Raw genomic sequence first — 22,396 nt, 5'->3', positions numbered from 1 at the left:
CTGTTTTCTGTTGTAATATTTTAAAATGTTATTTATTCTTGTGATGCAAAGCTGAATTATATCAGCAGCCATTAATTCAGTCTTCAGTGTCACATGATCCTTCAGAAATCATTCTGATTCAATTCAATCATTATAATGTGCTTATTTGGTGCTTAAGAAACATTTCTTATTATTATCATAAATGTTGAAGTTGTGCTGCTTCATATATAAAAAAAATAAAAAAATAAAAAACTACTGACTCCAAACTTTTGAATGGTAGTGTATATTCAAGTAATTGTTGGTGTGAATTGGATTTTTAATGGATTTGAAAAAATTATTAGGTATGGACACAAAAACATTGACGCATGTGAGGTTTCCTGTCATAATTTTTGGAGAAATATTTTGCTGCTTGACTCGGATGTTGACATTATTGTATTTTGGTTACCTGAGAATAACTGTGCTATTGTTTTGGCATTCCGATCATGAAAGGTTGCTTTACTCGATTGTAAAGCAAAATTTGCAACAAATAATTTCCAAGATTTTAAACAAAACCAGTTAATTGTCTAGTAAGAGACTGCACTATAGTTCTACTTAATTCATAATTGACATGCATGAAAGTGCCTGATTTTTTTGACAGCTAAAAAAAAAAACCTGAATATTTTGTTAGGATCAACAGAGCTGACTTGTCCTTCTCGGCAGAACTCTATTCATCTGCCTTCCTCTCTTTATTTTTAGATTTCTTTCTTTTTCCTGCCAGCAGTATTCTATTCAGGAGTTATGACTGAAGATGTGTGTGTTTTGAGAGAGACTAAAAGTGATTTTTTTCAGTGACTGAGCGAGTACATCAGCAATAGAACAGCATTGAATGGATCTTTGTATCTTGTCTTTAACAGGAACCCATAAATTGGTCTATAAATTAAAAGCTGTCCAGCAGTATAGCAAAGCCAAGGTCTAAACCAAGCAGTATTATCCAGTACCATGGACCAAAACACAAATCCAGACAGTGAAGTCTGACACCTCTTCATCATGTTGTTTTAAAGACAGCTTCATCTATTTCTTATCAGAGCCTTATATGTTTTTATAGCTTAGAGAATTTTTAAATATGGTCATCATGATAAACATTGTGTTTTACTGGAGATGTATGATGGTGGCAGCACAGACCTGTGAAGTGAGCATTACAGTTGGAGACAGATCGCCAGATCTTCTGTGACATTCCAGTCGGTACTGATTGATTGATTGGATTAAGCGCTAAGGATTTTAATCACTGATCAATTTCCATTTGCCACAATCAAAGGCCTAATAGAATCCTAATGGAATGCATTCGATGTACGTAATCTGTAAGAAATCCATGTGATCAAGAGTGTGTAGATGTGTGTATATGTAATGATTTGTGAACTAAAAAAAAAAAGAAAACGAGGGGAAGCTGGGTCCATATGCAGTTATTTTATTAACAGAACATAAACAAATCAAACACAAAAACCAGTGAACCAGGAACAGAATGTTGGGGTTTAAATACACAAGGGGTAATTGGCAAACAAGACATGTCTGGGAAAAATCAAAGAACTAATCAACATGGTACAGAACAGGAAATGACATAAAAGTCCACACAAGACCAGTGGAGCACAGGCTGAGATCATGACAGTATATTTGTACTTTTTTGTTGTTGTTGTTGTTGTTGTTGATGAGGCTGCAGTATTGTAGTCGTTTTATTATTATTATCATTAGCATTCATGTAATTAGCATTATTGTTGTTGTGCAATGAGTCCTGGGTTTATATTGTGTTCCATGAAAACAAAAATAACATTGGTAGATGATGGCAGAATATTTAGTTTAAAACAATTCCTTTAATGCAGTACCATTCAGCTCTGAAATTTGAATGTGAATTTAAAGAAACATTTCCATAAAAGGATAAACCAGACTTTTTGAAATATAACAACCCAATCTCACGGCAATTCGTACGTATTTTGCGAGGTGGCCAATTCGTACGAATTCATCAGTGAACTATATGTGACCCTGGACCACAAAACCAGTCACATGGGCCAATTTATACATCATCTGAAAACTGAATAAATAAGCTTTCCACTGATGTATGGTGGATATGTATATGACAATATTTGGCCGAGATACAACTATTGAACATCTGGAATCTGAGGGAGCAAAAAAAAATCGAAACATTGAGAAAATCTCCTTTAAAGTTGTGCATTTATGTTGGCGATTGTGCTGCATTCACTCACACAAATAAATGTTTTATATATTTACGGTAGGAAATTTACAAAATATTTTCATGGAACATGATCTTTACTTAATGTCTGAATGATTTTTGGCAAAAAAGAAAAATTTATCATTTTGACCCATACAATGGCTATTGCCACAGATATACGAGCCCGATCTCACGGGAAAACGTACAAATTCTACGAGGTGGCTTATTCGTACGAATTCATACGACCTGACTCGTACGAATTAGTACATTTTTTGCAAAATCGTACATATTTTACGAATTGGCCAATTCGTATGAATTCATACGAATGACCTACCCCTGACCCCGCCCCTAAATCTACCCATCACGTGGGTTTAGACAAATCGTACAAATTCTTACGAGTGAGGTCGTACGAATTAGCCAACTTTTTATCATTCGTACGAAATTCGTACGAATTGATCGTGAGATAGCGTTGGATATACCCGTGCGACATGTGACTGGTTTTGTGATCAAGGGTCTCATATAGGGTTACAGTCGCAACCCGAGATGCTTTGTGCGGTTGCATTACAAAAGTCTAACAGGAAGTAAATGCAATCGAGGACATAGGAAACTCCTTTAAAAATAATAATGGCAGATTAAAACAATATTACTAAGACAACATTTAATTTGAAACATTTTGATTAGAGAAAGGAATTACAGAATAAAACAACAACAACAAACACAACATATCTTAACAAACTGACAGTTTTTTCATGTCAGAGGTTGAGTGGCATGGTACCATCTGCTCAAAGTGGTAAATTCACCCATATTGTGGCAAAAGAAGACAAAAATGAATATGTCCAGTATGTTAAGACACACACTGTATGATAGGTACATAAATATGAACTGTGGAATGTCCCAAACGACTCAGTTAGACTGAACAAAATTTAAACTTGTAGATAAACACTTTGCTTTTTACCTACATTAATTGTGCACCCAAATTATACTAGATGTTTGGAAGTTTCATTCAAAATCCACATGGCTCAGCAGTCTGAGAGGGCATGTGTCAGTTTGTGACGACATGATGCTGCTTATGTTTGTGCTAGCGTGCATTATACTTTGGTCTGCATCACAGTCGTGCACCCTATTGCTCTCGTTACCTCTTTTCATCAACTCTGACAGACAGTTCTGTCCGCTGTGCTATTTTCTCACTCTCCTCTCATCCTGTCATCTTCCCGCTTTCTCTCTCTCCCTCGCCCGCTCTGTCTCTATGATCACTCTGTTGCTCTCTGCTATTGTCAAAAACAGTCAGCAGGGGGTTCTGGGAAGAAGCAGGCTCCTGCTGGCTCTGTGACTCACCGGTGAAGAGAGGTCGTCCAGACGAGTTGTGTGTATATATGTGGAATGGATATGAATGTGTGCAGTGGAGATGATCAGAGGAAAAGAGTGGGCCGACCCACTGTGGCTAATACTCAAAAACAATCATCATAACGCTGCCCAAAATGGGCACACACAGGCACATATTTGTTTTTCTACCAAAGTGGGGACTTTCCATTGACTTCTATTGTTTTTCTACTGAGCTAAAGACGTTTTCTACTGTTTGGTCCTTAGCGTGATGGTGTATTTTTTTTTTTTTTTTTTTTTTCTGAGCTGAAGTAATAATCAAATTCACAGCTTAATGGTAATCACCTGTTTTTTTAAGTCTAATTTACTCTAGTGAAATGGTTCATTTTGATGGTTAATGCTAATAAAAAGATAAAATAATTACATTTTTATTTAATATAACTGATATAATAACTGATTTGAGTCCATTTAGTCTGTTGAGTACAACATATTTAACTAGGTGTTTTAGATGTTTTTAGTAAAAAAAAAAAAAAAAAAAAACAGTTTAGGTTTGATACTGTAACCCTAATTGAGATTTTGATATTCTAAATGAGTTTTTTTATAATTATTATTCAGAACCCCAGCACTTTTTGATCTATTATTAAATTATAACAGCCTGTATATTTGGCTAGTTTTATTTATAAAAAAAAAAAAAACAGCAACATATTTATAAAACTGACATTGCACAGACAGATAAACCACAGATATAACACAGAAAAAAATGAAAAATCAACTCACACCGGCATACTAATATTTTATAAGTGTCTCTTTCTTGGATATTAATGTGATACAGATCCTCAGTTGTTCACCCCTGTCCCTGCCATAGACTCGGCATCTCTCATCAACCATTTCTCTACATGAAATCAGAAAGACATTTCTTCTATTACTGAAGATTTAAATTTTCTAACACTTTGGTAAAAGTAAATAAATCTATCTTGACACTTAGTAAACAAGGCATTGATACATAAATTCGTCTGATTAATGTAAATGTAAGTAGAAAAGAAGCACCCTGCTGTATGTGTGTGTGCATACATGTCATTCCCTCATTCTGTGCATCTCACGCTGTGAGGGTTTGTGGAATGCAGCCATATTTATCTTCATACAGTCATCAAGGCTTGATGAACTTTTTTAGAAGAATGGAAAATGTATGGAGAGAAAAACATTCATATTTCATAACACATTGTCTCTAAATATACAAATAATCTCACTCTGTTGTATTTCTTTAAGTAATGAATTTGATCGTTTAACTCAGTCAAATACATGCACTGCTTATTTTGTAATATCATGTTCTGGTTTAAGAAGTATGAAAGTACATTTCCACCGTAAATTTCACACCGTGTGTGTGTGTGTGTGTGTGTGTGTGTGTGTGTGTGTGTGTGTGTGTGTGTGTGTGTGTGTGTGTGTGTGTGTGTGTGTGTGTGTGTGTGTGTGTGTGTGTCTGTCTGTCTGTCTGTTTTGGGCGAAGATGGCCTAAATTAATCAATAGAGTAATCTCACTAAATAAACAAGTGTAGAATAATAGTAGTAAAACAGTTGCTTTAAGTAACTTCCAAAACATGAAAGGTTAATGTGGTGAAGTAAAAAGTGAATAGAGTGAATATAATGCCTAAGTAAAATGAACTGGCAGTATTGGCTCACATAAGAAAAGCAGACCTGTGAAGTACGACTCATGTTTTACGAGGCAGTTAATCATACGTTAGGCTTCCCCTTCATTGCTCATTACAGTTGGTTGCAAATCATCAGCTTTGTAAAGGCTTATTATTCTAATTATGGCCTTATATACCCTGTTATTGAATACCTATATTACAGAAGACACGCTGAGCTTTTATAGATGACTCTTTATTTGTGCTACAGTGTCCTCAGTATGTCAGGCAGCGGTGCTTTACATTCCAGCTGCCAAACACAGTGGTACAGTGCTACTAATCTTTCCCGGAGCAAGCCATGAAATATAATCTGGTGTGTAGCACTGGACTGGACAACTCAGTCGTTTGCTGCTTGGAAGGATGTGTGTGTGTGTGTGTGTGTGTGTGTGTGTGTGTGTGTGTGTGTGTGTGTGTGTGTGTGTGTGTGTGTGTACAGGGGTTTCCTCGAAGACCCTGACAGCAGAGAGCATTACAGCCAGACTGAATGAGGTCTCTGTGTTCGGTAGGGGCTGTTGAAATAGAGGAGGTAGAGCTGGGAATGGAACAAGAGCGAAAGTGTGTGCACACAAATACTCATTTACGGTCTTCACGCAAACACTTAAAACACACATATATGCGGTCGATATGGTATGAGTCAATGGCTTTGGTCATTAGCTAATTGGAATTTTACTACTTACAATATTCAGGCACAGCGGGGCATATCCCAAAGGAGAAGAATGTTTATTTTCCAAGCACAAGGGAGAGAGAGAGAGAAAGTAAGACATAAAAAAGTGTCTGAAATGTTTTGCCTTTAAATGGGACTGAGGGGCTTGGAAAGTTTCTCTGCGCTGATAAAACAGGCCTGCATAGATAAAATGCCTGCACGCAAGTGCACTTTGTACTGTTTCCTCTTCGAGCGCCGGGGGCTCGGACCCTTAGCCCCTCATTCTCCAGCCTTTATGTCTCAGGACACCCCCCTCCACCAAAGGCATCTCTCTCTTTCACTCATCTTTTCTCTCCCTCTCTTCTTCTGTGGCGAGTCTCATGAAAGCGAAGTGGTGTGTTGTCGGTGTGGTCGGCTCCCCCGGTGAGCAGGAGGAATGGCTGCGGTATTGATCGGCCGGCTCCCTGGAGCTCCCCTTTGGGGGGTGGAGGGGTGGGGGGACAAAAGGCACTGCCACACGCGGCCACCCCTCAACACAAACAGCATCCCCACGGTGACGCATACAGAGGGCCATCTTTGTTCCACGCGTCAAGCGTTGGCTTTTATTTACCTTCATCTTCTCTGTCTCTGGCTCTTCTCATGGAGTTCCAAAGATTGTTTTCATTCCATTGTCTCTTTGAATTGCTGATGCAGAAGTGCAGCGCTGATAGCCCAGCGGCGAAGGGGAGATTGGGATGGGGGGGGGGGGATGACACAGAGACAGAGAGAGAGAAAGATGGAGTTTTTTGGAGAGGGAAAAGTCAGGGCTTGCCCCTTCATTCCTCCCTAGACCTGAAGGAGACCATCTGGGTCACCTAACTTCTCTGAGCCCCTCTCAGTGGGGCAGCACTCGACCAATCGCACAACATGGGCATGGGACCTGCGACCGGTCGGGTCAGCAGAAGCTCTCAGACAGCTCCGTGCCCGCAGGCAGGCTGAGCTTCTTACGCCTCGCCGCCAGAGCTGTTAAAACAATCCGAGTGATTTACATGCCGGCTTGGATGTGAGCAGCACTTTCATTGATTTCCATCTGCCTGCGCCCCAGTGTGGAGATCACGGCAGCAGGCGTGATGTCATGCAGATGAAGCTCAGATAAACAGCAGCTGAAGGTCACGCTCTCGCTTTTCTCGGGAAACCTGTGAGTGTCCGCTAGACTGGGTGAGCTTTTATCTCTGCAGGGAAGCCGTGGAAGCAAGCAGGGAGTTGGCTCACATGGGTTGGTGTCAGGACTATAGTATTTGTAGGGTCAGTTGATGTATTTGAGTCCACTAAAGGAGTCTTCACATGAGTACTTGGTTCCAAAATCGAATGAATTGCCCGTCGATGTAGCATTTCAAGGCATTGTATGCCACTGTTGGGGAGTAACTAACTAAAATCAGCAACACTACAAACTTTACTACATTAGCATCACAGTTTTCACAATAGTGTTTTCTATTAACAAACTACTTTATTGAGTAGCGGTGTTGTGCAACCAAATGCTGCATCGGCACATTGTAAAAAAGATACGTAAAATAGATCCGGTTTATAATAAACCTCTGACAATCATTGGTTCAGTTATATAGTCATGCAATTTCATGCAAGATGCCAGACGAAGCAATAGAATATTGATTAATAAATATTTTAATATTGAGATATTGAAAATCGACAATAAATATCTTAATTAAAAATACTTTTTATTGTTAGCTTAACAACATGCTAACATAAAACTCTGTCTGTGCAAAGAGCTACAGAGTAGTTCAAGCTTAGATGACAAAAAGTTTCAGTGTAAAATACTGTACATTTCAGCGTGGAAACATCATTACATGACATCAGAATTCAGTTGGCTTGCCAACTTTGGCCTAAAGAAGAGCTCATGCTGTGTTCCTGGCCGGTGTCCGTGATTTTGCCAAGTTAGACGTATTTTGTTGATCCTGGAACAACCTGATCCTTGATCCTGTCCGAAACTTTTGTCCTAACCTTATCCCTACCCCTAACCCTAACCCTACCCATAACATCCCTAAAATCAAAGGGAAATGATAGTGTAGAAGCACCTAACCCTGGTTGTAAGCCTAAACTTGACATAAGCTGTAAACTTTTATATCAAATCTGATTGGTTGATTGGAATGTTGTACAGGACAAAGATGTTGATTCAGGAACATGTTGTACTTGGTGAACTAACGTTCACCGTTCCAGTCCACAGAATGCTTTCACTCCTCAATTTGGATCAGAAGTGTCACAGGCTTTTATGATTGGCTTCAGATTTGGGTGTATCCTACAAAAAAGAACATTTTGTAACCCAGACCATTTTACAGGCGCACATCCCCTCCCTAAAACATTGAGTATGTCTGTATTAACAAAACTGGCAGTAAAATCTCACAGTTCTCTTCCATCAAGCCAGGGGGGTCAATCCCCTCTGCATACACAAGAGCAAAAGAAACCAGGGCAAATGAATTAATGAAAGCACTAACCCTGTTTTTTTCTTTCCTTCTATCTCTCCTCCCAGCAGCACAGGGAAGCTGGGAAAATTTTAAAAGACCAGAGATGAATTGTTTGTGTTGAGGGGGCAAGATATTGAGCGAGAAGGTTGAGGAGGTGAGGGCAAAGGACTATGCGAGTGGAGAAAATTGAAAGACTGCTGGAAATGCAGGGATGCAAATAGCCACAAAACCTGAGAGAGCACTTCCACCTTTGCGTATATGTACAGGGACCTTCAGAAGGAAAGGGGGGTGGGGTGGGGGGCGTGTTTGCGAGCTAGAGGGTAAGACAGTAAAGGCTGTGAGGATGTTGAAGGGGGGAGGTTATTAATTTTCAGTGTGCAGTAGAATCCAGCTGGTAGCTGCGACTTGCTTTCTAGTGTAATGAAAATGGCCAGAGTGGAAGATAAATGGCTCGTAAAGAGGGACCATTTAAATGCAGTGGGGCCCAATCTGGATGGTGACTAATCTCAGTAACCCCCCTCTTTTTTTTCTCTCCAACTCGTTTATGCATTGCCCCACCAATGGACTCTCTCTCTCTTCTCCCTCTCTCCTTTCTTTTCTTCCTATCCCCATTCCCTCTTTTCCTCCCTTCTGCCACGGCTGCTGCTGCTGACGTCCCCATGAATTGTGGTAAGGTCAGAGTTCAAGGCTTGCAGAGAATTATCTTGATTTATGCGGGCGCAGGGCCGGTAGCAGAGCGAGCGTGCCATCCGCCGCCGGGGCTGGGCGCCTGTTTTACGGCTCCCCAGCGGCAGGGCTGCGGCAGCTCCGTGCACGGCTGAAGAAATGGGCTGCCGCTGCACCTGCCGTTTTTCATCCTTTGCGGGTCGAAGGTGTATGAAATATCTCTAAAGCGCCTAATAAGTTTCTGAAAAACGTGTTTTTAAAACAAATTGATTTTGATGCTTTATGAGGCCCAGGACCTGCTGCAGTACTGTGAGAGTGACCGAGCGTGTCCATGCGTGTGAAGGAAAGAGAAAGTAAGATAGGGATTTTCTCCACAGTGTATTGGGTCATGTGACAGCAAAGAACACTACAGTTTATCACCTGTGGAATGACAGCTATTCACAAGCTGTGATATTTCAAACCATTTTAGCCCTACTTATTCATGTACAGTATATTACTACTCATACAAATAATACCACGTCCCACAGTGACATCATGCTGGTTTGAGGGGCCATTGGCGTATACCGTACATCAGGGTTGTGCTCCAATCAGAAATTAATTCATGAATTTGAATTGAGGTATCAAACAGGATGTAGAATTATAGGCTGAATTTGAATGTAAGGAAGAAGAATTAAATTGAATTGAAATTTGAAGAAATGTATATAACTGTAACTGTAACTATTACCATTACTTCAGTCTCCAGTGTCACATGATCCTTCAGAAATCATGAAATCATTCTAAAAATGCTGATTCGGTTATCCCTTTTGATCAGTTGAATGCATCCTAGATGAAATAAGGTATTACATTTTTTTCATAGAAACATTTTGAACAAGAGATTGCCTGTTTCGATTTTTGTTTTTGTTTTTAGCAAAAATTTGGTATGAACTAAACTGCCTGGTATAACACTGGGTCCAAACAGAATGCGTATGTTCGAGTGGGTAATGGAGAATGGGGGTTGGGGTTACAAAGTCTTACGCAAGCAGGTGTCAGCTGTCACTCTGAGTCTTTCCAGGGGGTTGGAACCCGCAGGATCAGATCATCATGATGAATTCAGATGAAATCACAACAGAGAGGAGGCCAAAACCCATCTCAACAGCCACTTTATAACGCTACGATGCGCTTTGAGGCTCAACTCCCACTGTGATCCTCCATTACATTTCCCCTCGTGGCCATATATGACTGTGTTTATGTCGCATGTAAAGATGAGAGTTCTCATGTCAGATTTATCATTCATAGAGTGCTCAGTGAGAGGCCCATTGCCGTTTATGAGTCCTGCAGCAATGTGCTGTCAGGGACATCCAGCCACAGATGTGTGTTTTGGCCAATGTGGTGACAGCATGACATGAAAATGGATTTGTTCTGTGCTGTAGAGGTACAGGGGAGGGGGCTCAGTCAGCCAGCTTTGGTGTAAATGCTCCCAGAATGGGGTGCCTTCCCAGCATGCCCCACCTGGCCCTGTGCACCTTTGGTGTCTGTTCCGCCTCTAACTCTCCATCCCACATAGCCAACCAGACGGTGGAGGGGTCAGAGGTCACGTTGTGCGGTGCGCTTCTTATTTTTCCTCGCTCACTAGTCTTGACAGGAATCTGTTTACCTATCCCTACGGCAGCACTTCCTGTCTGACACGTTTGGGAGGAAAGGAGCTGAAGAAAAGGGGAAAAAAAGAGTAAAAGGGAAAATAAAGACAGAGACAGGTGGGGGGAGAAAGACAGAGAGCTCCCTGCTTCTATTTAGAAGTGTGTTCGAACCGAAGACTTCTGAGGACCTTATGAAGTGCGCTGTCTCTGTGCGAGAGCAATAACAGGCAAAGTGAATCACGCTGACTCAGCTCCTGCGTTTGGATTTTCATTTCTTCTTCCTACTCGGCAAACACGTCAGCGCCTCCCCTCTTCTGGCCGATACCAGCTCGCCCGCCTGAACGAGCACAAGCCCCAGCCGAAATGAAGTTGCCTCTACGCAAACCTAATTTTCCCTCCAGAAATTTATGAAAAGCATTACATTTTCCTCGCTGCATAAAATCCATGGGATAGGGTCTCTAAAGGAATCAGAGCCGGGAAACAAAAGACAAATTGGATTTGCGTATGTGGACTCTGACCTGGGGATGGGAGGAAAAAAAAAAAAAAACTTCCATGCCTTCTAGTCCTCCTGCATCCTATTGCCAGTGTTCTTTGGGGAGTGTTTGATACAATTGTACAAAGCTTGATGGTCTGTCTCTTTCTCTCTCTCTCTTCCCTCTGTCTCCATGATCTACAGGACACAAAGGCAATGGATGGCCATGAGTGGTCCACTAGTAGTGCAGCCTGAGACTTCAGACCAATTACTCAGTCCCGAAACAAGCTATTCATATCCAGGCTAAAAGTGTGCGATAAGGCATTGTGTGATACAGTAGTTGGAGGCCAGTGATTGAATTACGGGGCATCCCCTGTGACTAAGCGGCTGTAATTAAACTGTAATTTAAGATTACATTATTAAACGGAGGCTTTATTACCACGCATCCCCTGTAACCTCACCTCTACTGCTATATCCTTATCAAAACCAAAATGATTAAGAAAGTGAAAGCGTTCTCATTGTCCGGCTGTAACAGTCTGCTGGAATACGATCCGGACTAATGAGACATAATCTAATTGAGCTTTTATCTATTGTAACAGACCGACAGAGGTGGTTATCGACGCCGATCATTCCCAGCGGCAGGTGGAATTCCGTTGGACTCGAACTGAGATTCCACAATACACTACATTGAAATGCAATTTGGCTTGGTTTTGAACTTTTGAGCTCTAAAGTGGTCATGTGTTAAAGGGATAGTTCACCCTAAAATATAAATTCTGTGGGACAGAAACAAGAGGTTTTGAAAATGTGTTGGTTGTTCTTTTCCAATTTCAGTTAATGGGGACCGGAGTTAAAGTTAGGCCTATTCTCCCAATAATGAAAATTCTTTTATCATTTACTCACTCTAGTCTCGTTCCAAACCCATAAGGCTTTGGTTAATCAGCAAAACATAAGTGAGATTTTCTTGTCCTTCGATTGGAAGCCCAGGTAACCAAAACTTCTAAGATCCCCCCCCCCCCCCCCCCCAAAAAAAAAAGGTCATTAAGACATTGTAAAACGAAATAATATGAATCCAGTGGTTTAATCCTAGTTTAGTTTAATCAAATTTAGTTTGGGCTTTTATACTGTATATAATCGCACATACATAAGAGTCCATCACATAGTAAATGTGGAAGCTTGTGCGTCAGGCGCTAGAACAATCCTATAAGTTTTTTTATAAGTATTTTATAACAATCTTATAAGTTTTGGAAATCTGAACTTTCAAGGGAGGGACAGAATTCGCATTAAAAATATCTTAATATGGTGAGTATATGATAGAGGTTTCGTTTTTATGTGAACCATCGCTTTAAGCTCAAAGTATACTGATTTATTTATTTATTTATTTACATGTACCTATGCATGTACCAGTGCACTTGCCATACATTTTGGGTTCAGTATAGTTCACATGTACCCCGATTTACTCTGTACACTTAGGTCACACATGCGCCTTGAATTTTATTGATTAATTAAGGTAAAAGTATACCTCGAATTTCATCACCAGATGAGTAGGCACACCGTCGTTTTTTTGTAACCGCGTGTGCTTTGTACGCTCAGGTCGCACGTGCACATTTAATTGCAGTAATAAGTTTATCCACAATGTGGCAACCGTGCCCTTGGGGCATCGATTCACAAGGTAGTCGAAGAAATATTGCATAAACAGAACAGACCGGAACGCATTCAAGCTACAGCTACAATGGAGGCCGAGATGAGAGATTGTACGAAGAGGTTAGAAAGAACCCTCATTTGTACATGGCATGTAAGAAGACAAAGATGTTTACATGGGTTGTAAGTAACCAGTGGGGATAGATTGCTCAAAACTGCGCATGCGTCGAACACATGTGTATGCGTACCAGTCAAAAGAAGTATACAAAAGAACTGTTCAACTGTGCAAAGTATACTTTCAGCTTTAGTTGGTGCACAAGGTGTCACAAGTTTGTCCTGTCTTGTTTTGCACTTGGGTGTTTGTTTTGTTGAGCCACGTGCTCGTGTTCATTGTTAGCCCCGCCCTTCTTGTTATCTTGTTATTGGTTTAATTCTTTCCACCTGTTGTCATCGTTACCCTCTTTTGTTTGCTTCCCTATTTAGTCTCCTTGTATCTGTTGTACTGTGCTGTTACGTTGTCTATGTTCTTGTGTTTGTTTCCCAGTGTTTTGGTTTGTTTATATTATTCTAGTGTTTTCCCCCGCGTGGGAGTTTTGTTTATCATTGTATTTTGCTTCTATTTTATTAAAATCCCATTTTGGTTTTCTGCAATTGAGTCCTCAGTTTTGTTTTTGAACCCAGTCGTGACAGAACGTAACAGCCATTTTGAGGACTCAGCAGAATGAGCATTCGTGTGGTTCCCCCCGCTACAGCTCAGGAGAGACTAGAACTCCAGCAGGCGTTGGCATCGCAACGCCAGCAGGGCTGGGAGATAGGATGCTTCGCCCAGTTCTTCTGGACAATGGCTAGGGGATTGAATTACCATGATGAAGCTCTTAAAGAGGCATTCAACCACTGTTTGGATGATCCCCTTCCTCAGTGGGAGATGGATGGTTTAAGGATCCTGGACTTTTGGAAATTCACCAATTACCTGCGGCATCGCAAGGATTGGAGGATCCTGCCACCATTAGAGACTGACGGTATTGACCAACTTACCTATCCTTCTTTGCCGAGTCAAGTTTTTCCAAATTTAACTAAAAAACGAAGGTTGAGAAGGAGGAGAGCAGCTAAGACTGCTGCATCAGTCTTTGTCTCCATCGAGCCAGTTTTTGTCACTCCAGAGCCTGCAGAGACTGTTCACGTAACGTCTGTCCAGCCAGAGACGGTTCACATCACGTCTGCGGAGCCCGTGTCTGTTCCTGAGCCGGAGCCAGTGTCTGTTCCTGAGCCGGAGCCAGTGTCTGTTCCTGAGCCGGAGCCAGTGTCTGTTCCTGAGCCGGAGCCAGTGTCTGTTCCTGAGCCGGAGCCAGTGTCTGTTCCTGAGCCGGAGCCAGTGTCTGTTCCTGAGCCGGAGCCAGTGTCTGTTCCTGAGCCGGAGCCGGTGGTGCCAGTTCCAGTGCCTGAGCCGGAGCCAGTGTCTGTTCCTGAGCCGGAGCCAGTGTCTGTTCCTGAGCCGGAGCCAGTGTCTGTTCCTGAGCCGGAGCCAGTGTCTGTTCCTGAGCCGGAGCCAGTGTCTGTTCCTGAGCCGGAGCCGGTGGTGCCAGTTCCAGTGCCTGAGCCGGTGGTGCCAGTTCCAGTGCCTGAGCCGGTGGTGCCAGTTCCAGTGCCTGAGCCGGTGGTGCCAGTTCCAGTGCCTGAGCCGGTGGTGCCAGTTCCAGTGCCTGAGCCGGTGGTGCCAGTTCCAGTGCCTGAGCCGGTGGTGCCAGTTCCAGTGCCTGAGCCGGTGGTGCCAGTTCCAGTGCCTGAGCCGGTGGTGCCAGTTCCAGTGCCTGAGCCGGTGGTGCCAGTTCCAGTGCCTGAGCCGGTGGTGCCAGTTCCAGTGCCTGAGCCGGTGGTGCCAGTTCCAGTGCCTGAGCCGGTGGTGCCAGTTCCAGTGCCTGAGCCGGTGGTGCCAGTTCCAGTGCCTGAGCCGGTGGTGCCAGTTCCAGTGCCTGAGCCGGTGGTGCCAGTTCCAGTGCCTGAGCCGGTGGTGCCAGTTCCAGTGCCTGAGCCGGTGGTGCCAGTTCCAGTGCCTGAGCCGGTGGTGCCAGTTCCAGTGCCAGCTCCAGTTCCAGTGCCTGAGCCGGTGGTGACAGTTCCAGTGCCTGAGCCGGTGGTGCCAGTTCCAGTGCCAGTTCCAGTGCCTGCGCCGGTGGTGCCAGTTCCAGTGCCTGAGCCGGTGGTGCCAGTTCCAGTGCCTGAGCCGGTGGTGCCAGTTCCAGTGCCTGAGCCGGTGGTGCCAGTTCCAGTGCCTGAGCCGGTGGTGCCAGTTCCAGTGCCTGAGCCGGTGGTGCCAGTTCCAGTGCCTGAGCCGGTGGTGCCAGTTCCAGTGCCTGAGCCGGTGGTGCCAGTTCCAGTGCCTGAGCCGGTGGTGCCAGTTCCAGTGCCTGAGCCGGTGGTGCCAGTTCCAGTGCCTGAGCCGGTGGTGCCAGTTCCAGTGCCTGAGCCGGTGGTGCCAGTTCCAGTGCCTGAGCCGGTGGTGCCAGTTCCAGTGCCAGCTCCAGTTCCAGTGCCTGAGCCGGTGGTGACAGTTCCAGTGCCTGAGCCGGTGGTGCCAGTTCCAGTGCCAGTTCCAGTGCCTGCGCCGGTGGTGCCAGTTCCAGTGCCTGAGCCGGTGGTGCCAGTTCCAGTGCCTGAGCCGGTGGTGCCAGTTCCAGTGCCTGAGCCGGTGGTGCCAGTTCCAGTGCCAGCTCCAGTTCCAGTGCCTGAGCCGGTGTTGACAGTTCCAGTGCCTGAGCCGGTGGTGCCAGTTCCAGTGCCTGAGCCGGTGGTGCCAGTTCCAGTGCCTGAGCCGGTGGTGCCAGTTCCAGTGCCTGAGCCGGTGGTGCCAGTTCCAGTGCCTGAGCCGGTGGTGCCAGTTCCAGTGCCTGAGCCGGTGGTGCCAGTTCCAGTGCCGGAGCCGGTGGTGCCAGTTCCAGTGCCTGAGCCGGTGGTGCCAGTTCCAGTGCCTGAGCCGGTGGTGCCAGTTCCAGTGCCTGAGCCGGTGGTGCCAGTTCCAGTGCCTGAGCCGGTGGTGCCAGTTCCAGTGCCTGAGCCGGTGGAGTCTGTTCCAGTTCCTGAGCCGGTGGAGTCTGTTCCAGTGCCTGAGCCGGTGGAGTCTGTTCCAGTGCCTGAGCCGGTGGAGTCTGTTCCAGTGCCTGAGCCGGTGGAGTCTGTTCCAGTGCCTGAGCCGGTGGAGTCTGTTCCAGTGCCTGAGCCGGTGGAGTCTGTTCCAGTGCCTGAGCCGGTGGAGTCTGTTCCAGTGCCTGAGCCGGTGGAGTCTGTTCCAGTGCCTGAGCCGGTGGAGTCTGTTCCAGTGCCTGAGCCGGTGGAGTCTGTTCCAGTGCCTGAGCCGGTGGAGTCTGTTCCAGTGCCTGAGCCGGTGGAGTCTGTTCCAGTTCCTGAGCCGGTGGAGTCTGTTCCAGTTCCTGAGCCGGTGGAGTCTGTTCCAGTTCCTGAGCCGGTGGAGTCTGTTCCAGTCCCTGAGCCGGTGGAGTCTGTTCCAGTTCCTGAGCCGGTGTCGTCTGTTCCAGTTCCTGAGCCGGTGTCGTCTCTGCCGTGGCCGCCCGAGGGGTCGTCTCTGCCGTGGCCGCCCGAGGGGTCGTCTCTGCCGTGGCCGCCCGATGGACAATCTGCTCCACCCTGGCCGCCCGATGGACAGTTTGTTTCTCCCGTCCCGCCCTGGTCTGTCCCTCCCGTCCCGCCCTGGTCTGTCCCTCCCGTCCCGCCCTGGTCTGTCCCTCCCGTCCCGCCCTGGTCTGTCCCTCCCGTCCCGCCCTGGTCTGTCCCTCCCGTCCCGCCCTGGTCTGTCCCTCCCGTCCCGCCCTGGTCTGTCCCTCCCATCCCGCCCTGGTCTGTCCCTCCCGTCCCGCCCTGGTCTGTCCCTCCCGTCCCGCCCTGGTCTGTCCCTCCCGTCCCGCCCTGGTCTGTCCCTCCCGTCCCGCCCTGGTCTGTTCCTCCAGTCCCGCCCTGGTCTGTTCCTCCAGTCCCGCCCTGGTCTGTTCCTCCAGTCCCGCCCTGGTCTGTTCCTCCAGTCCCGCCCTGGTCTGTCCCTCCAGTCCCGCCCTGGTCTGTCCCTCCAGTTCCGCCCTGGTCTGTCCCTCCTGTCCCGCCCTGGTCTGTCCCTCCTTTCCTAGTGGAGCGTCTGGTAGCCGCTCCTTAAGGAGGGGGTTATGTCACAAGTTTGTCCTGTCTTGTTTTGCACTTGGGTGTTTGTTTTGTTGAGCCACGTGCTCGTGTTCATTGTTAGCCCCGCCCTTCTTGTTATCTTGTTATTGGTTTAATTCTTTCCACCTGTTGTCATCGTTACCCTCTTTTGTTTGCTTCCCTATTTAGTCTCCTTGTATCTGTTGTACTGTGCTGTTACGTTGTCTATGTTCTTGTGTTTGTTTCCCAGTGTTTTGGTTTGTTTATATTATTCTAGTGTTTTCCCCCGCGTGGGAGTTTTGTTTATCATTGTATTTTGCTTCTATTTTATTAAAATCCCATTTTGGTTTTCTGCAATTGAGTCCTCAGTTTTGTTTTTGAACCCAGTCGTGACACAAGGTGGACACACACGGCCTAGCTTTTTGTTTCACAGACGAAAAAGAAACCGAAGAGACGGATTAACAATAATTGATGCCCATATTGACAAGCATTTATGTGAAGGGGTTATGCTCTATCCATCTACATAGACATGACAGTGACAAAGTTTATAGTGTGCATGTGTCAAAAAGCTGTTTTCACACACACTACCAAATGGAGTATACTTTGAAAGGATTTTCATTCTGCGCTACACGTGCGCTAAGCTTTCAAGCCAAAACTTGAGTGTACTTTGGGCTTTACACCTCAAAAAGAAAGCAAAAGCTCAATATAATAACTTTTGACTCATTCTCTGTATTCCATTCCATGATAGCTTTGTGTGGTAAACAAACCAAAATTTAAGTCATTATTCACTGATAAGCATACGCTCCAGTGCTAACTGTAGCAGCGAGTTGATTTGTGAACAAACATTTCAGATCATTTTTGTGAAATAGATCAACCAATTCATTGAAAAGATCCAACTCAGAGCAATTCATTACAACTTAGACATCATTCCTGCCTCATTAACACTCAAATGAGAGCTAAGGTGGATATAAAAATTTCAGTAAAGAACAACTTTCGGTGTGGCACTTTTAGCATTTTAGACATTGACAGCACCAGTCCTCATTCACCTTCATTATATTCACTTTCAAAATCGTGGCCATGGCATTCTTCAAAAATACACTTTTGGTGTTCCACATACAAAAGAGAGTGATATGAGTTTGGAACTAACTGTTCCTTTAGAGATGTTCCAGCCACAATCTCAGAAGTTGTGTAGTAAGCGTCTGTGTATACTGTTTGTGCAATGACTCTTTGGCACCGTGGGTAGTTGGTGCTAGCTCATAAATGGCTCTGTTGAACCTATTTAAGCATCTCCAGTGAAACAAGGAGGAAGACTCAGTGCACTGTTATGCAATTAGCAATTACACGTCCACACGTTATTGTTTTTTCGCCATATGGTTTTATTTATAAATGCCAGCCTTTCCTCCCACAGTCCCCTGCTGGGAGAGAGGGAGAGAGGCAGAGAGGCAGTGGCACATGGCCAGAGGAGGATGTTTGCGGTATCGCTCTCTATATCTCTTAGTTTGTCTGTCTCGATCTCTCTTCCTTTCTACCTTCCCTCTCTCCTTTCTCCATCTTTACTGTTTCTCTCTTTTTTTTTCTCCCAGATAAAACTTTGATAAATTGGCAAAACATTTATGCTTGCAGCACGGCTCAGAGGAAGCAGTAAGAAAAAAAAATCAATATTGCTCCACCGAGCATGTGTAATACCTCAAATGAAAGAATTCCTGAATTCTCTTTCATAGATGGAGCACAGTCACTGCCCCGGGCCTGGGTTATCATCAACAGCAGGACTGTGCCCAGCTGTCTCTACGCTCCACAGTTGCGGGTCAGTATTTGGCGAGAGAGCACAGCCTCTTTCAGGGCAGATAGGCTAAAGATCAAATCTGTGACCTTTGACATTAGCCTCTCAAATCATCCTTCTGACCTAAACCTCTGAAACAAGAAAGGAGGAAGAAGATGTGTGTTAGAAAAAGATCGGGAGAGGACGAGAGGCGGTCACCCGTGTTATGTCAATAGCGCTCTGGTGGCGGAGTTGTGTAAATTGATCTTTTACAGTTTGTGGAGGTGACGGTGCCTGTAGGAAGGCAGATAAATCAGGCAACCTGGGGCTTAGAACATTGATCGCCAGGACCTGGGACAGAGCGAAGGAGAAAGAGAGAGACGGAGAGAAAAAGAGGCTTCCAGCTCAGGCCCTGTGGGACGGTTGGGCTTGAACAGGAGCTTACATGTTACACCACAGAGGGGGAGAGATGAACTCATGGGGCTACTCAAGCGTTAAACAGAAGACAGTCCTGGTTTATTTTTGTGTATGTTAATTTGTTTTGTGTGTGTGTGTGCTGAAAAGGCATGGATATATTTTCTGAAGTATGATTGTACTGCTTTGGTGTTTTCAAGAATAAACAAGGAGGAGTTGGAAGCATCAAATACAACATGACCCTTTTTTACTCTTGTAAAGCCTACTGAATCATATTTGATATTTGATGGCCTCTCTGAATTATCAACATCAAAACATATCTGATAAACCTGTTGCACACAATCTTCTAATACCTTCTGTTATCTTATTGATACATTTTAGCAAGTAAAAGGCCAATTAGTATTGCAGAAATGTCCACCTTCAGGTCATAGTGCACATGTCTTTTTGCTTTTTTTTATCTTTACTGATTTCTACTAAGTAAACGTAAGAATAACTTTTATTTTTTTAGGAATATTTCAAGACGAACACTTACTGGACTGAATTATGATACATAAGGCTTTTGAGGAATGTTTATCTGTATATCTCTCGATATTATTGTACTGCATAATACTTTTACCACAATAAATACTAGAGATCTTTGGTCATAAGCATTTCAATATCATCTTACTGGGAGATATATTGGGAGATATAAAGTGACAACTGATATTTAAGCATTTTATGTCTGCTATACTGTTATAAAGATCTAATTTATTTGCATTGCAAGCTATCAGAATTTGATCAAATCCCTCCCTATACATAGTGAACATTGCTTTATAAAAAAAAAAATATATATATATATAATTTTTATTATATTTGTGCTTTTTTTACATCTTGCATCAAATTTATGTTTTATAGAGAATTTTAAATGTATCTTTTTTTTATCTTCAACAAGTATTTCCATCAATAGTTGTATTGACAAGATTATTGAGCAATTCACATTGGATCACATTGCGGAAGTCAAACAGGTTGCGAATGCAGTCCATGTTGACTGTGGCGTGTGTGTGCGAGGACTGCGAGTGAACATAATCAGATGAGTATGTTCATCTGCTTCCGAGGCTCATAAAAATACACACACACACACACAATTACAGTCTGTAAAATCCCAGTGAAAGCATCAGAGCTTCAGGCATCAACACCTTAAAAATATGAATGATATTTTTAGTATTGAACGATAATGGTTCAAATTCCTCTCCTTGCATTCCTTCCTCTCAATCTCTCTCTCTTTCCATTACTGTCCTCTCCTCGCTATGAAGAACAGACTCTCTCTCTCTTTCCTCCACTCTTCTGTGTTTGTGTGTGTTGAAGTGTGTGTGTGGGTGGGTGTATATCTTATATATTCAGTTTTACAGTTATCCGCCGGTGCAGAAAGAGCGTGCCTGCGTGTGATAACAGCGTGGTTGTCTAAGGCTTTGTTTGTGTCTGTTTGTTTGCCTGTCCGCGCAAGTTTCATTTCAGCTGAAAACTAACTCATTTACGAGGTTGCGGTAACACCACAGCAAAATGCCTAATTGTTACTCAAATTGTCTTTACAACAATTTGTAAGGATTGTACATCCCCTACACGGTGACTCACACACACACACACACACACACACACACTACATCTCTCGCTCTCTCAGGGCCCAGCTCTGTAAACATTACCTCATAGCTCCCCGGCGCTCCTGTGGGAACCAAGCCCTCATCTAATAGAGAAATAAAGGGACATCCACCCCGGCCCTGCCCTCAGCCAACCACCATACAATCCACAACAAAGGGGTCGGGGGGTCCTAATTCCCTGGCAACGATATAAATTGTGCCACTTCTGGGAGCCGTGAAGGAAACGAATAGCATCCCCCCCCCCCCCCATACCCCAATCCACCCCTAAGAAAGAGAAAAAAAAAATCAAATAATCGAATAGGAGAAAAATGGCAAAAAAGTCATGAAAGGGCCGGCTGGGTGCAGAGCGTGGAAGGGCCAGAGGTCTTTTGTTTGCGCAAGCCGAGGGAAAAGGGTGAGAGAACACAAAGGCCAGGTCAGACTCTGAGTTTGGGGTCAGCTTATCCTGAATTGGAGGCTGCACTTGGGCCGCACTCTTTCAGAAGGGAAACTCACTCAAGTCAGAGCTGTCAGACAGATGGGTGCTTTCACACTCGCTCTGAATCTACCCCTGAGTGCTCTCATGTGAAGGTGCGAACACGGTTGTTTAGATGCGGATGTGGACGTCACTCCATTATTCTTTTTATAAATACGGTTGGCGCGTTAAGCTTGTCCTATTGTGGACTGGAGGTGAACTGTCGCAGTCGAAGCTTTGCAGATAATTTGATTGAGAGAGCCAGCAGTCCTCGATTGCTGATCTTAAACTGTGTGTGTGTGTGTGTGTGTGTGTGTGTGTGTGTGTGTGTGTGTGTGTGTGCGTGTGTGTGTGTGTCGAGACAGAGAAAGGGAGAGTGTGCGGATAATTGGACTGCTGTCTTATCTAGTGGCTCTGACACAGTGGAGAGAGGGTCACTAGCAGGGGAGCGAGGGAGAGAACAGTGGCTCAACAGTTACCAATCATTTCAAACCCCACTAAAAGAGAGGCGCAGAAGAAAAGCATTGTGGGCCGGCTTTCTCTAAAGGTTCAGCCCTGCCGAGGTTCAAAGGGCCGATGGCCCCACAGGCATGACCTGCTGCCATAGGATGGAATAATAGAGCTCAGAGGCCATGGCCCAGCACAATTAGAGCTATTTCACTCTCCCACACACACACGCACACGTTCGCACATGCAACATAACGTCATGCCCCATGATAACCGCTTTACAAACTATGCGAGAATGTCACGCACTGAAGACTTTAGAGCGTTTTTGGACTTTTACATTGTTTGTGCATTAAAACTTACATTGATTTAATCCTCATTAACATGTCTTCAACAAGTATTTTCGTCAATAATTGTATTCTCCCATGCCGCTTTTTTTTTCACCCTTTGCTCACATGCTGTTTTTTGTTTTTGTTTTTTTTACTTCTCTCTAACAGGCACGTCCTGATTTCGCCAAGTTAGACGTGTTCCTGGGTCAACATATTTTGTTCATCCTGGAACAACATTCCTGTCCAAGAATTTAATCCTAACCATATCCCATAAGTTATCCCTAAAATCAGAGGGAAATGATAGGTGAAATAACACTGATGTAGAAGCACTTAACCCTGGTTGTAAGACTAAACTGTAAACTTGTCCCTCAAATCTGATTGGTTGATTGGAATGTTGCTCCAGGATCAACAAAAATGCTGATCCAGGAACATGTTGCAGTTGGTGAAATCAGGTTCTGCCTCTAACTGCCTGACTCCTTCAAGTCCCGACCACCATATTTTTCTCATTGAAAACGTTTCATTCACTTTGCGTCACATTGTGGATGCA

The sequence above is a fragment of the Scardinius erythrophthalmus genome (assembly GCF_964197995.2).
Source record: "Scardinius erythrophthalmus genome assembly, chromosome: 12".
Classification (NCBI taxonomy): domain Eukaryota; kingdom Metazoa; phylum Chordata; class Actinopteri; order Cypriniformes; family Leuciscidae; genus Scardinius; species Scardinius erythrophthalmus.
Note: the sequence above shows the minus strand (reverse complement) of the source record.